The following is a 16,823-nucleotide window of genomic DNA, read 5'->3' as shown; positions in this document are numbered from 1 at the left end:
TATAAAGTATCTTGGGATGACTCTTACCCAACATGTGAAAGATCTGTATGACAAGAACTTCAAGAATCTGAAGAAGGAAATGGAAGGTGACCTCAAAAAATGGGAAAACCTCCCATGCTCATGGATCAGCAGGAACAATATAGTTAAAATGGCCATTTTGCCAAAAACAATATACAGATTCAATGCAATACCCATCAAAATCCCAACTCAATTCTTCACAGAGTTAGAAAGAGCAATTCTCAAATTCGTCTGGAATAACAAAAAACCCAGAATAGCTAAAACTATTCTCAGCAACAAAAGAAATTCTGGGGGATTCAGTATCCCTGACCTCAAGCAATACTACAGAGCAATAGTGTTAAAAACTGCATGGTATTGGTAAATTGACAGGCAGGCAGATCAATGGAACAGGATTGAAGATCCAGAAATGAACCCACACACCTATGGCCACTTGATCCTCGACAAAGAGGCTGAAAACATCCAATGGAAAAAAGATAGCCTTTTCAACAAATGGTGCTGGTTCAACTGGAGGTCAGCATGCAGAAAAATGCGAATTGATCCATCCTTGTCTCCTTGTACTAAGCTCAAATCCTAATGGATCAAGTACCTCCTCATAAAGCCAGACACTCTGAAGCTAATAGAAAAGAAACTGGGAAAGACCGTTGAGGACATCGGTACAGGAAGAAAGTTTCTGAACAGAACACCAATAGTGTATGCTCTTAGATCAAGAATTGACAAATGGCAACTCATAAAATTACAAAGTTTCTGTAAGGCAAAGGACACCATCAAAAGGATGAATTGGCAATCAACAAATTGGGAAAAGATCTTCACCAACCCTACATCAGATAGAGGGCTAATATCCAATATGTATAAAGAACTCAAGAAGCTTGACTCCAGAAAACCAAACAACACTATTAAGAAATGGGGTACAGAGTTAAACAAAGAATTCTCACCTGAAGAACTTTGGATGGCAGAGAAGCATCTTAAAAAATGCTCAACTTTATCAGTCATTAGGGAAATGCAAATCAAAACAACCCTGAGATTTCACCTTACACCAGTCAGAATGGCTAAGATTAAAAATTCAGGAGATAGCAGGTGTTGGAGAGGGTGTGGAGAAAGAGGAACACTCCTCCATTGCTGGTGGGGTTGCAAATTTTTACAACCACTCTGGAAATCAGTCTGGCGGTTCCTCAGAAAACTGGGCACCTCACTTCCAGAAGATCCTGCTATTACCACTCCTGGGCATATAACCAGAGGATTCCCCACCATGTAATAAGGATACATGTTCCACTATGTTCATAGCAGCCCTATTTATAATTGCCAGATGCTGGAAAGAACCCAGGTATCCCTCAACAGAAGAGTGGATGCAAAAAATGTGGCATATATACACAATGGAGTACTATTCAGCCATTAGAAACAATGAATTCATGAAATTCTTAGGCAAATGGATGGATCTAGAGAACATCATACTAAGTGAGGTAACCCAGACCCGACCCAAAAGTTGAATCATGGTATGCACTCACTAAGAAGTGGATATTAACCTAGAAACCTGGATTACCCAAAACATAATCTACACATCAAATGAGGTACAAGAAGAAAGGAAGAGTGGCCCCTTGTTCTGGAAAGACTCAATGAAGCAGTATTCAGCAAAACCAGAATGGGAAAGTGTGAAGGGGTGGGTGGGAGGACAGGGGGAGAGAAGGGGGCTTACGGGATTTTCGGGGAGTGGGGGGGCTAGGAAAGGGGAAATCATTTGAAATGTAAATAAAAAATATAGCGAATAAAAAAAAAATTCAGGAGACAGCAGGTGTTGGCAAGGATGTGGAGAAAGAGGAACACTCCTCCATTGCTGGTTGGGTTGCAAATTGGTACAACCACTCTGGAAATCAGTCTGGCGGTTCCTCAGAAAGCTGGGCACCTCACTTCCAGAAGATCCTGCTATACCACTCCTGGGAATATACCCAGAGGATTCCCCAGCATGTAATAATGATACATGCTCTACTATGTCCATAGCAGCCCTATTTATAATTGCCAGAAGCTGAAAAAAATCCAGGTATCCTTCAACAGAAGAGTGGATGCAAAAAATGTGGTATATCTACACAATGGAGTACTATTCAGCCATTAGAAACAATGAATTCATATAATTCTTATGCAAATGGATGGAGCTAGAGAACATCATACTGAGGTAACCCAGACTCAAAAGGTGAATCATGGTATGCATTCACTAATAAGTGGATATTAACTTAGAAAACTGGAATACCCAAAACATAATCCACCCATCAAATGAAGAACAAGAAGAAAGGAGGAGTGGCCCCTTGTTCTGGAAATACTCAGTGAAGCAGTATTGGCAAAACCAGAACGGGGAAGTGGGAAGGGTTAGGTGGGAGGACAGGGGGAGGGAACGGGGCTTATGGGACTTTCGGGGAGTGGGGGACTAGAAAAGGGGAAATCATTTGAAATGTAAATAAAAAATATATTGAATAAAAAAAAAAGAAAAGGAGAGAAGAAAATAGGCATAAATCAGAAAAGTTGGTAGGACAGAAGTGTTCAATGTTATCTTCTCATAAAAGAGGCCCAGGGAGCTTTTTTTGTGTTCTTCCAGCATATGAGGAATCAAAGAAATCCATGTGGAAGGAGCCCTCAGCAGATACCAGATCTGCCTAGCACCCTGATCATGAATTTTCCATCCTCCATAACTATGGAAAATAAATTTATGTCATTTACAAAAAAAAGAAAGAAAAGAAAAATATATAAAAAATAAAAATTAAAGAATATAAGCTGTTTTCTTATTGTGGTTTAAAATGCACATGTCTATACATTCCACATATTAAACTGTTTATATCTTTCTTAGTTTTACCTTAGCTGTCATTTTAAAAATCAATTAATTAAAAAAAATCTGTTGTATGCTTTATATTACATTCTTGGAGTAGTATTTCAGGTTCATCATGGTTTATTTTGGTAAGTATGACTACTTAATTCTAGCATTATTTAACTTACCAATTTTTAATGAATATTCATTTCTATGGTTGCAAAAAATTACTTTCCCATGTTATAAAAAGGAATTCTACTTATATATCATTTAAAGATATTTGAAGTTTCACACTTAGATATTTTATACATGTTAAATGGATTTTCTGAGTATTTTGAGGTAGATGGGATTTGTAATTCTTGCATATGCATAACCAGTTGTTTCAGCAAAATTTATTATAGTACATTTATTTTTTATCATTTTTGCTTATCTGAATGTTTCTATTTTCATCTATCAAAGTTTTGTATATTTGGAGATCTGTGTCTAATTTTATCTTTTTTGTATCATAAATATTTATGTCCGAATTTCCTTCTGTTAAATAAAAACCAGTACTTCTTTGGATAATTAGAATGTGTTGTGGTGGTATGAATGAGAATGTCTGCCCCCATGAGCTTATCTATTTGAATGGTTGATCTGCAGTTGATAGAACTTTTGAAGGAAATTAGATATGGCCCATTGGAGGTCATGTGTCATTGTGGTGAGATTTGAGATTTCCAAAGCCCATGTAATTCCCAGTTAGTCCATCCTGTCTCTACCTAGTACTTGTTGATTATATGTACACTCTCAGCTACTGATCCAACACTATACTTACCATCTGCTGCCAAGCTTCTGTTCATGATTGTAATGTACTCACCCTTTGAAACTGTAATTCCCTAATAAATACTATCATCTATTTGGTGCCTTTGTGTTAGTGTCTTGTTACAGAATTTTAAAAAGTAACTTGTCTTTCTTCAATTTATATTCTAATAGTAAATGTATAGGTAAAAAAAAATACTTTAAATATGCAACATACTGTGAAAATTCTATGAAAAATCCTGTAGGACTCAAAGAGGGTGAAGAACACCAGAGAACATGACTCACAAAACATCTAAGTAGGGATCACACGAGTTCATGGGGATGAAAACAGCAACGATGGTCTCTGCGTGGATCTCTACCAGGTCCTCTGCCCATCTATCAGGACTGTTAGCTTGATGTTTTTTGTGTGACTCATACCACTGGGAACAGATCACTCTCTGAATCTTGCCTGTTCTTTGGACTTGTTTTCTTCTTCTATTGGGTTACCTAACCACACTTTCACCTTGCCTTACTGTATACTGCTTTATTCTGTTTGCCTGTTGTATCTATGAAGCCTTCTCCTTTCTGAAGAGGAAACAGAAAGGGAAGTGGATCTGGGGAGAGGGGAGTTGAGAGAAGTAGAGATATGGAAAACTGTGGTTTGAATGTATTACATGAAAGAGTCTATTTTCAATTAAAAATTAAAAATTAAATAAATAATCATGACAAATATAAAAAAGAAAGTAAATAATAAATCAATGTACTAGGATAGGGAGCTCCTTTGACAATGATAGTTAATATTTTAGTAAAGTAAGGTAACATAATGTTTAGTACTGTTAGTGCAGGTGTGGTAGAGATGAGTCCTATTGACTTTTGAGGAAAAGGCATTCCAAACAGATAAAATGAAAAGTCTATGACTCTAATGGGATATGAGCATAAGGATGTCAGTATAGAGGAGAGGAGAAATACAGAAATGATTCAGTGAGAAAAGCTACTGAAGAGCACACTATTTTACTTTCTAAAGCTTTATTTTCATGATCAAATTTTCCCATCATGTTCCATAGGAAAACCTTGGCAGCACAATTCTCTTTCTATGTTTTCATCTTTTAAAAAGATTTATATATATTATTTGTGAATGCCATATATGGTATAGTTTGATCCCATTAATCCAGCACTCCTTTTTTTTCAATTCCTCCCAGACCCTGTCTCTACCACATCTCCACCAAAACTTCCTGGTATAATTTTATTTAACTCTCTGAGTCTTTCTGGTTCATCCAATGTGTGATGTTTTATGAACTCTTCCTCACAGTTTCAATCTGTTGATCAAAGAACAACATATAACATATAACATATAACATAAAACATTTAAAATGGAGGTTAATGCCAGTTATTCTTTCTGGAAGTAACTGTGACTAGAGAGCACAGTATTCCTTTCACTCCTTTAATTCTCTCTTTAAACAAGATGTTTTTTTTTGGAAATTATTTTTCACTTCTAATGCATCCATTATATATTTTTGTTGTTATATAAACATATAAATGTTATATGAGATACTTCCTTCTCTTTATATTCTTCATGACTACCAATTTCTTTTCTGCCCTTGGAGATCAAGAAGCACAAATAACTGCATAGGTAATGTTTCAAGTATTTCTGGTTTCTCTTAAAAGCTTTCTATTAGTGTGACCTTGTCTGAACATGAATTTTAAAATCAATTTTTCATTGCATTCTTAACCTTCCTTTTCTATTACATTTATTTTTAATGAAACACATTATTCATTAATGTTGACTGAAATCACAGGTTTTCCTCATTAATTGCAAAATTTGTGCTGGCTTGAAAACATCTCTAGAAATTATCTAAGGTGATTTGGCCTAGGAGAAGAAAGAAGATAAAATAAGTGCAGTCCAAAATTTAACTCACTTCTATATCACTACTCTCTGTAACTGCAAGTAGATAACTGCTTTATTATATTCTTGGGTTGTTCAAACAACTATGTGCTTTAGGTAACAGAAAGTCTATGAGCACCAATTTCACTATAGTGTATTAGAATATGCTTTATATTGAAAAGTATATTGATAGGCAGACAATGATGGATTTATTTTGATAAGTCAGATTGATAAGAAGTCACTAATATCTAGCCAGCTCTTCTGTGACTAGGTTTAAAGTACTAAGTTACCTAATAAAACTAAGATTGTGTTTGCTGTGGATGTTATTATATCGCTCATATATCTATTTAAGGAGTAAGCATTTTGCATTTACACACATTGTTTTACTTAATATATAATAAATATAGCATAATTTTGTAATATGATCACTGATTTGTAAAAAAAAAAACTTTATTATATGTTATAGTCTCTCACTAAAAGATTTGAAGGAAATATAAAGCAGGACTACTATCCATTAATAAATATTAATATCAACTTATCTTCTTATAAGAGACTCACTTTAGGTTGTATTGTGCAATATTCATTATGAAAAGACTCACTAATAAATTTTCAAGGATCAATACTTTCTGTCTACAGTGGAAAGCACAATTGCCAAAAATTAACAATAGACAATTCTTAATGAAGATAACATCAACTATATACCAGATATTGCTGTGAGATATTAAAAAATATTATCTCATACAACTTCAAATCAGCTTTCAGAAACAGAAACAGGATATATATAGAGAGAGTTATTTTGATCTACCTAGGGCCAAAATATTATGTGAAATATTGAGGGTATTATCAAAGTTGAGTGACTTTTAATTTGTACTGTTTAATTTTAACTTAGCATTATTTGCATACGATATCTCATTACAATCTTATATAATAATAAATTCTTATATGCTATAGAATTTTTATATAAGTTCTTATATATTTACTATAATAGTAGATATACATCTTATTTTCCAGTTGAGTGAAATGTGGCTCACAAAATGATTTTTATAGAGCAGTGATTCTCAACCTGTGGGTCATATATCAGGTAGCCTACATATCACATATTTATATTATGATTCATAATTGTAGCAAAATTGCAGTCATCAATTTGCAACAGAAATAAATTTATGGCTGGTGTCACCATAACATAAGGAACTGTGTTAAAGGGTCAAAACAACAGCACTGAGAACCCAAGTGATAGAGGGTGGATTAAGAACAGAAAAAGTGAAAATGTGGATAAATAAAAAAATATAAAGTTATATAATGATTTAATAGTGATAATATATATGTATTAGACAAAATTAAAGCCATTATTTTATGTATCATCAAAGAATATAAAAGAAAACACTGGCATTTCTTCTTGTGCTAACACTTATTTTCTTGTTATATATAGTTTCATATTTGTACTTTTCTAATGGTCCATTGCTAACTCTCCTATAAAATCCTCCTTTTTGCACACATGTCACTATGTATCTCCCTACATTCTGAATTATTTACATGGTTTTATGATATATACATAACATGCTACAGCAAAGGGTAAGTATATAATCTTCAATTTTACCATGTTAATGTGAGTAGTGACTATAGGAAATTAGATTGAAAGTACAAGGTGTCATCTACTTTTTCAATTTACAACCAAACACATCTTATTTTAAATGTTATTATGAAACACATAGATATATATCTAAAGTATATGGAACAGAGGTAAGAATAAGTTTTGGGTATTTAAAATAGTACATTTATTTTTCCATTATAAGTCTCTTTTAATACTTATCTGTACTTAGAGAATGTTATCTTAGTATCACTAGACAAGTTTTGCATAATTGAAAGAAATGAAGTTACTTTTTGCCACACTCATACATCTCTGGATTAGCTATTTTATGTGCACTCAATCTTGTCGTGTATAGCACAGTGTATATAATATAGGATAATATTTTTGCTTCTACAAAGAAATGGATCTAAGAATATGAAAATATAGAGTAAAAGATAAACAGCAAAGAAGCATTGCAATGGAACTTTTCAATTGCATAATACATTTATCATACCTTCCCTTGCATTTCAAGTTATGAAATTGATGTAATTTCTAACCTTACTTTTTACTGTCTATAGATAGTAAAGAGCACATGTCTCTTTTATGTACTCATCCACCTTATCTTTTCCATGATTTAATTCTTATAAATATTATATTTATAAGATATAATTGTATATTATTGATATTACAGAGTAAACTCCGCAGTATACTCTGATATGTATTGGTGTCAAAGAGAATCTTGGGTTAAATTACTCTTAGTTTATTTTCTATGATTTTTAATACATAGTTTTCTTTTATACTAGAATGATATTTTTAATCGATATATTTTTCATTTGCATTTCAAACGATTTCCCCTTTTCTGGTCCCCCAATCCCCGAAAGTCAAATAAGTCCCGTTCAATCCCCCCTGTTCTCCCACCCACCCCTTCCTACTTCCCTGTCCTGGTTTTGCACTATAATGCTACACTGAGTCTTTCCAGAACAAGGGGCAACTCCTCCTTGCTTCTTGTACCTCATTTGATGTGTGGATTATGTTTTGGGAATTCCAGTTTTCTAGGTTAATATCCACTTATTAGAGAATGCATACCATGATTGATCTTTTGAGACAGGGTTACCTCACTTAGTATGATGGTCCTTGATCCATTTGGTGTTGAGCTTAGTACAAGGAGACAAGGATGGATTAATTCTCATTCTTCTGCATGCTGAACTCCAGTTAGGAGATAGGATCTTCAATCCTATCAAATTTATCTGCCTGCTTCTCACTGTACAAATACCATGCAGTTTTTAACACTATTGCTCTGTAGAATTGCTTGAGGCCAAGCATACTGATTACCCCAGAATTTCTTTTGTTGTTGAGAATAGTTTTAGCTATCCTGGGTTTTTTGTTATTTCAGATGAATTTGAGAATTGCTCTTTCTAACTCTATGAAGAATTGAGTTAGGATTTTGATGGGTATTGCGCTGAATCTGTATATTGCTTTTCGCAGAATGGTCATTTTAACTATATTAATCCTGCTGATCCATGAGCCTGGGAGGTTTTTTTCATTTTTTGTGGTCTTATTCAATTTCCTTTTTCAGAGACTTTAAGTTCTTGTCATACAGATCATTCACATGTTTGGTAATATTCACCCCAAGGTACTTTATACTGTTTGTGGCTATTGTGAAGGGTGTCATTTTCAGAATTTCTTTCTCAGCCTGTTTATCCTTTGAGTATAGGAAGGCCACTGATTTGCTTGAGTTGATTTTATAACCTGCCACTTTGCTGAAGTTGTTTATCAGCTGTAGGAGTTCTCTAGTGGAGTTTTTTGGGTTACTTAGGTAGACTATCATATCATCTGCAAATAATGATAATTTGACTTCTTCCTTTCCAATTTGTATCCCTTTGACCTCCTTATGTTGTCTAATTGCCTGAGCTAGTACCTCAAGTACAATATTAAAAAGATAAGGAGAAAGGGGGCAGTCCTGTCTAGTCCCTGGTTTTAGTGTGATTGCTTCATGTTTCTCTCCATTTAGTTTGATGCTGGCTACAGGTTTGCTGTATATTGCTTTTACTATGTTTAGGTATGGGCCTTGAATACCTGTTCTTTCCAAGACTTTAAGCATGAAAGGATGTTGAATTTTGTCAGTGCTATTTCAGCATCGAATGAAATGACCATGTGGTTTCTTTCTTTGAGTTTGTTTATGTAGTAGATTGCATTGATGGATTTCTGTATATTGAACCATCCCTACATCCCTGGGAAGAATCCTACTTGATCATGGTAGATGATAGTCTTGATGTTTTCTTGGATTCGGTTGCCAAGAATTTTATTGAGTATTTTTGCATCTATGTTCATAAGGGAAATTGGTCTGAAGTTCTCTTTCTTTGTTGGATCTTTGTGTGATTTTGGTATCATCATAATTGTGGCTTCATAGAAGGAATTGGGTAGTGTTCCTTCTGTTTCTATTTTGTGGAATAGTTTGAAGAGTATTGGTGTTAACTCTTCTTTGAAGGTCTGATAGAATTCTGCACTGAAACCATCTGGTCCTGTGCTCTTTTTGGTCAGAAGGCTATCTATGACCCCTTCTGTTTCTTTAGGGGTTATGGGACTGTTTAGATGATCTATTTGGTCCTGATTTAATTTTGGCATTTGGTATCTGTCAAGGAAATTGTCCATTTTCTCCAGATTCTCCAGTTGGGTTGAATATAGGCTTTTGTAGTAGGATCTGATGATTTTTTGAATTTCCTCAGTTTCTGTTGTTATACCCCCCTTTTCATTTCTAATTTTGTTAATTTGGATACTTTCTCTGTGCCCTTTGGTCAGTCTGGCTAAGGGTTTATCTATCTTGTTGATTTTCTCAAAGAACCAGCTCCTGGATTCATTGATTCTTTGTATGGTTCTCTTTGTTTCCACTTGATTGTTTTCAGCCCTGTGTTTGATGATTTCCTGTTTTCTAATTCTCCTGGGTGAATTGACTTCTTTTTGTTCCAGGGCTTTCAGGTGTGTCCTTAAGGTGCTAGTGTATGCTCTCTCCATTTTCTTTTTGTAGGCACTCAGGGCTATGAGTTTCCCTCTTAGCACTGCTTTCATTGTGTCCGAAAGATTTGGGTATGTTGTACCTTCATTTTCATTAAATTCTAAAAAGTCTGTAATTTCTTTCTTTATTTCTTCTTTGGCCAAGATGTCATTGAGTAGAGTACTGTTCAGCCTCCATGTGTATGTGGGCTTTCTGTTGTTTTTGTTGCTATTGAAAACCACTCTTACTCCATAGTGATCTGATAGGCGGCATGGGATTAGTTCGATCTTTTTATATTTGTTGAGGTCTGTCTTGTGACCAATTATATGGTCGATTTTGGAGAAGGTACCATGAGGTGCTGAGAAGAAGGTATATTCCTTTGCTTTAGGATGAAATGTTCTATAAATATCACTCAAATCCAATTGGTCCAAAGCTTCAATTAGTTTTACAGTGTCCCTGTTTAGTTTCTGTTTTCCTGATCGGTCCATTGAGAAAAGTGGAGTGTTGAAGTCACCCACAATTATTGTGTTAGGTGCACTGTGTGCTTTGATCTTCAGTAAAGTTTCCTTTATGAATGAGGGTTCCCTTGCATTTGGCGCATAGATGTTCGGAATTGAAAGCTCTTCTTGTTGGATTTTTCCTTTGACGAGCAAGAAGTGTCCTTCTGTGTCTGTTTTGATGACTCTATGTTGAAAGTCAATTTTATCTGATATTAGAATGGCTACTCCGGCTCATTTCCCGGGACCATTGGCTTGTAAAATTGTCTTCCAGCCTTTTATTCTAAGGTAGTTTTTGTCTTTGACACTGAGGTGTGTCTCCTTTATGAAGCAAAATGTAGGGTCCTGTTTCCATATCCAGCCTGTTAGTCTATGTCTTTTTATTGGGGAGCTGAGCTCATTGATTTTAAGAGATATTAAGGAATAGTGATTATTACTTCCTGTCATTTTTGATGTTATTTTTATATTTGAGCGGTTATCTTCTTTTGGGTTTGATGAAAGAAGGTAACTATCTTGCGTTTTCCAGAGTGTAGTTTCCCTCCTTGTATTGGAGTTTTCCTCCTATTATTCTTTGCAGAGCTGAGTTTTTCGAAAGATATTGTGTAAATTTGGTTTTGTCGTGGAATATCTCGGTTTTTCCATCGAGAGTATTGCCGGGTATAGTAGTCTTGGCTGACATTTGTGTTCTCTTAGAGACTGCATGAAATCTTCCCAGGATCTTCTAGCTTTCATGGTCTCTGGTAAGAAGTCTAGTGTGATTCTGATAGGTCTTCCTTTATATCTTACTTGGCCTTTCTCTCTTACTGCCTTTAATATTCTTTCTTTGCTTAGTGCGTTTGGGGTTTTGATTCTTATGTGACGGGAGGTATTTCTGCTCAGGTCCAGTCTGTTTGGAGTTCTGTAGGCTTCTTTTATATTCATAGGCATATCTCTCTTTAAGGTGGGAAGGTTTTCTTCCATAATTTTGTTGAAGATATTTACTGGCCCTTTCAGTTGTAAATCTTCACTGTCATCTATACCTATAATCCTTAGGTTTGGTCTTCTCATTGTGTCCTGGATTTCCTGGATGTTCTTGGATACAAGCTTTTTGCAGTTTGCATTTTCTTTGACCGTTGAGTCAATTGTTTCTATGATATCTTAAGCATCTGAGAGTCTTTCGTCCATCACTTGCATTCTGTTGTAGATATTTGCATCTATGGCCCCTGATTTCTTCTCATGGTTTTCTCTCTCCAATGTTGTCTCCCTAGTGATTTCTTAGTTGTTTCTACTTCTGTTTTTAGATACAGGATGGTTTTGCTCAGTTCCTTTATTTGTTTGTTTGTGATTTCCTTTAATTCTTTAAGAGATTTTTGTGCTTCCTCTTTCATGGCTTCTGCCTGTTGACTCAAATTCTCTTGCATTTCTTTAAGTTTGTATGTGTGTGTGTGTGTGTGTGTGTGTGTGTGTGTGTCTGTGTGTGTGTGTGTGTGTTTCTTCTTTATTGTCTTCTATCTCTTGACCCTTATTCTCCTGAATTTTTTTAAATGATTTTTCTGTTTCCATTGCATGGGTTTCTAGCTTATTCATGTTCTCCTGTATTTCAAGAGATTCATATATATCCTTTTTGTGTTCTTCTAGCAGCAACATGACCCGTGATTTTAAATCCAAATCTTGTTTTACTGGTGTGTCGGCATAACCATGACTTGCTGATGTTGGAGCCTTTGGTTCAGATGCTGCCATATTGCTTAGATTTCTGTTAGTAGCGTTCCTGCATTTACCCTTTTCCATCTTGTTCTCTGGAGCTAGTTGGTCTTGTCTCTGGCTGGTGTTTTAGCCTCCTGTGAAGCTCTAGGGCTATTTCTGCAACACTGGATGGCTGGGTTTCCCCTGTCACAGATTGCTGATGTGCTGACCTCCTCTTTGGTGCCCTTGGAATCCTAGTGTGCTTTACCCCAGATTGTCTCTGTGGACCAGGTGGTGCTCGTTTGCTCCTTCATGGAGTGCTGATGTTGTATGCTGCGTGACCTTTCCTGAGTGATGATCATTCTGCTGGGCAGCCTATCTCCCAACTATGTTGGTGCACACAAGTCTAGCCTGCTGCTCAGGCCCCGAGTATAGGCAAAAGCCTGGCAGGCCAAAGCCCAAGCAAAGTTCCCCTCGGGCTATGCTCACTCCCTTAAAGTTCTGGGAGAGTCTGCTGAGCTAACAACTTCCTGGCCGGGTTGGTTGGTACACAGATGGCCCACAGAGCAGCCTGGGTCCTGGGGACAGTCCAGGGCCTGTCAGCCCTAAACCCCTGCTATGTTAGCCTCGGGCTATGACTGTTAGCCTGCTTTGCCTGCTAGAACTCTCTGGTGTCCTGTAGCCAAAATGGCTGCGTGCATGCAGGGCTGGAGAAACAAACTCCTGGCCGGGTTGTCACACTGATTGCCCCCCCCCCCCCAACAGCCCAGGGCCTGGGTACAGGCCAATGCCTGTTGGGCTTAGACCCCTGAGATGTTGGTCTCAGGTTATGTTTTTATACCTCAGGCTGTCTGATCTCTCTGGTGTCTGAGAACAAAGATAACTGACTGGCGGGGGGATGGGGGAGTGGGCAGATTTCTGATGTCCATAGTTAGATTTAAATTATGAAAATCTTTCAATGCTAGTATTATTAGTGAAATAATCCTTGATCACATTATATCTGAACTAATTGTAACTAAATCATAATATAGCTTCAACATGATTTAAACTCTCGCTATTTTCCTAAAGTTACAGACAACTTTTTAAAAGTAATCTGTGATAGAGGCAAAGAGTTATTTATTTTTTGTTTTGTGTGTTCAAAGATGAAGTGTGCTTGACATTTCAATAGAATCACCTGGAAAGCAGCCTTACAACGAATATAACCATGTAGCTTTGCCCAAGTACTTAAGCATAAAGAATATAATTTCACAGTAAGTATGACCTCATTGTCCTAGAGATTTCTTTTCCACTGTCACATGGGCATGGAACTTTTCCAACCACTATTTTGTTTTCATAGGTGAATTGTTTTTGTCATTTTATTTCAACTGTTGTATGTGGATCAGAACAGAAAAGCAAATGAGACACTGTTACATCACAGAGTAACATATACATTGAATGAAAGAGTAACAACTTCAAAAAATAAGTTCTTGAGCCCAAGCTCACAGTTCAAAACAGTATTATGACTGTATGCATTCATGTGTGGCAAGACCACTTTTTTAACCTTAACTTAGTGGTTATTTATGATTCACTGCCTAACAATTATGTTCTTATTTAGTTTGACTTAAATTTTAGTCTTTTCTCCTTACAACAGGCCCTTGAACTTGACTTACCCCCAGGTTATGTGCGATCTAAATGGTAGACTGTGCAGAATTAATGGCTAATTCTAGAATTTTAATGATAGCCAATATTATCTGATTTTTTGAACTGCTGATCCTAAGTATTACTGACCATGGAGTCTACCTTGGAAGTAGGCTGATATAGTCACTGTTACTCCGTTGAAGAAAAGTGTGTTTCCTTCTCCCAATTGCTACTATCTAGAATTGCTTCTTAAGTTGGAGGCAGAATGGGAGGTCTTGGAATATTGAATGGAAAGGGAATAAATGATGTAAGTAAAATTTAATTTCAAAAAATAACTGATCATATGGGAAAATATCCTGTTATCTTCATCCGGCAGTCAAAGGACAAAGATTTTCTCTTTTAAATTATTATTAATCTCCTTCATTTTTTATGGTTTAAAAATGCTTTTGAATACATATTTTCTGTCTGTAAATAATATCTATTTTCTACCAGTTCTTCAATATATTTATATGTTTCTGCTGCAGATATAAGGTCTTAAAGGAATGAGGCTCTATAAAGTGGTCTGAAAGCCTCCATGGGGCTAGTTGATACTGGGAAGAAGCAGTGTGTATGGAATGACCCTTCTTAACAGTCTCCAAATGAGATTTGCTTATCACTTGGTGATTTCAGAAATTTCAATAATAGAAAACCAGTGAACAGAGAGAGGCCCTCAGTCAACCTAGACACATTATAAAATATAGCCAATATCCCTGAGTGGAATTTTTCTAATCCTTTTTTATTTTTTAAACCAGTGCTTTCAAACTTTTGGTTTTATCACTAATCTTTGGAGATTACCAGCTTAACTACTGAGTATCCAGAAAATACCGTATTTTTTACTTATTCAAATTAGTTATATACACAAACTAAAATAAGTAGAGGAGACATTTTAGAGCATATGTTAAACTTTATACAACTGTGACAGAAAATAAATCAACAACTAAATAATATAGGAGAGAATGTCAATAAAATAGTGTGTTCATAGCCGAGCGGTAGTGGTGCACGCCTGTAATCCTAGCACTCTGGGAGTCAGAGACAGGCAGATTTCTGAGGTCGAGGCCAGCCTGGTCTACAGAGTTAGTTCTAGGATAGCCAGGGCTATACAGAGAAACCCTGTCTCGAAAAAAACAAATCCAAAAGACCAAAAAAAAAATTAAAAAAGTGTGTTCATGAAAGAAGGATAAAATGCAAAGAAGGACAATGAAAAATAAATAAAAGAAAAAAAAAAGCATGTGGACACTATGCTGAAAATAGACAAAAGTGAGAGTCATGAAAAGTTAGATACACAAATATTTATGGCAACACATTAAAGAGGAAGAAAGGAGATCACTGTGAAATAAACTAAGGGACATTGTTGAGGAGAAAAATAAGATTATGGCATAACAAAAGAACTGGAAAAAGCAAGACAAAAAGAATACACACACACACACACACACACACACACACACACACACACACACATATATATATACTGTAGTTGTTGTTCCTGGTTCTCAACTTGACTATATCTGGAATGAACTACAGTCCAGAATTGGAAGGCTCACCTATGATCTTAATCTGGAGGCTCAGAGATACAAGTTTCTGACCTGGACCTTGGCATGGAGTTCTGGAAGCATAGTGGCTATGAATTCTAGTAGATTAAGACAAGGAGATCTCTGAGTTTAAGGTCATCTGGGACTAAACGCATGGTGGCACATCACTTTAATCTGGGCCACACACTTCTGCTGGAGATCTATATAAGGAAACTGGAAGAAGAAAAACTCACTCACTCTTCCTTGCCTTCTTGCCTCGTGGGACCTAGCAACTGCTAGATCCTTGGACTTCCATCTATAGCTGCTGCTGACCATTGTAAGGGGGTTTGTATATAAGCTGTAAGTCCTGGACAAATTCCCTAACTTTATAGATACTACCCATAGGTTCTCTGACTCTATAGAACTCTGACTAATACATATATGTATAAATCTTAGGATACAGAAAAATCAAGCACCTGAAAGCTGCATTACTACTGTCTATATTTCATAGAGCTGAATGGTGCTATAAATGTTGTTGAGGAAAGAAGTCATCAACAGTCTTACCCAGCAGTGGACCCAGCAAACTGCAATACATGCCTGACCTAGCAAGAAATGCTCACTAGTGTGATATTGCCAAGAATTCCATGGACATAACAAATCCCTTTCTAATTGTGTTTAAAGCCCATTGCACAAGATGAAACTCATACCTGATCCATTATAAAGCCAAGAATCAGGTTATGCATAGAATATTCCCTAAAGAGAACCTAATACTATTATTTTTGCTAAATTGATATTGTAATTAATGTTCCCTATATTATTGTATTTATACATAAAGATTAGCCTATATTTTAATCCTCCTCAAAGAGGCTTCCTTTTGCAGCAGAGAGCAATTAACTCTGAGGCACACAACTGTTCAACATTCATAAAATAAGACACTGCAGACTGCTCAACTATAAATGAGACATTTATATCACATCCCTCTAGGATCATGTGGAAAAGGAGAAAGAGTAGAAGTGTCTAAAATACTGATCTCCAAGTACATGGAACCAGTTAGAATAGGGCAGTACTGCACAGTGTTAATGTTACAGAATACCCAGATCCAATAGAACTACTTAAAGTGACCTTTATCACAAAACTTAGTCTTAAATCTCTTTCTCATAAAATCTCAGGATTTAGTCTTTGCAGGACAGGAAGCATATATTAGAACTTTTCCCCTTTAGTTTGCATCAATTTGTTGTAATTCAGCTTATGCTGAGTTTCATGATCTGGGATCTTGTATTCTGATGTTGGAATTGCTTTCATTATTTTAATTACTATATGTAAAATAACTCTATACTTAAACAACTCATTACTTGCTCTGAAATGGTAATCAACATTGTGATAGCTTTTTGTAATATCTTGGGTTGATTACCAAGTATACTATATCTTGACTTCAGCACAAACTAGCTCCTGTTATGTATTAGCATGTATTCAGGATTT

This window comes from Apodemus sylvaticus, chromosome X (genome assembly GCF_947179515.1).
Source record: "Apodemus sylvaticus chromosome X, mApoSyl1.1, whole genome shotgun sequence".
Classification (NCBI taxonomy): domain Eukaryota; kingdom Metazoa; phylum Chordata; class Mammalia; order Rodentia; family Muridae; genus Apodemus; species Apodemus sylvaticus.
The sequence above is the reverse complement of the archived record's forward strand: the minus strand, read 5'-3'. Positions refer to the sequence as shown.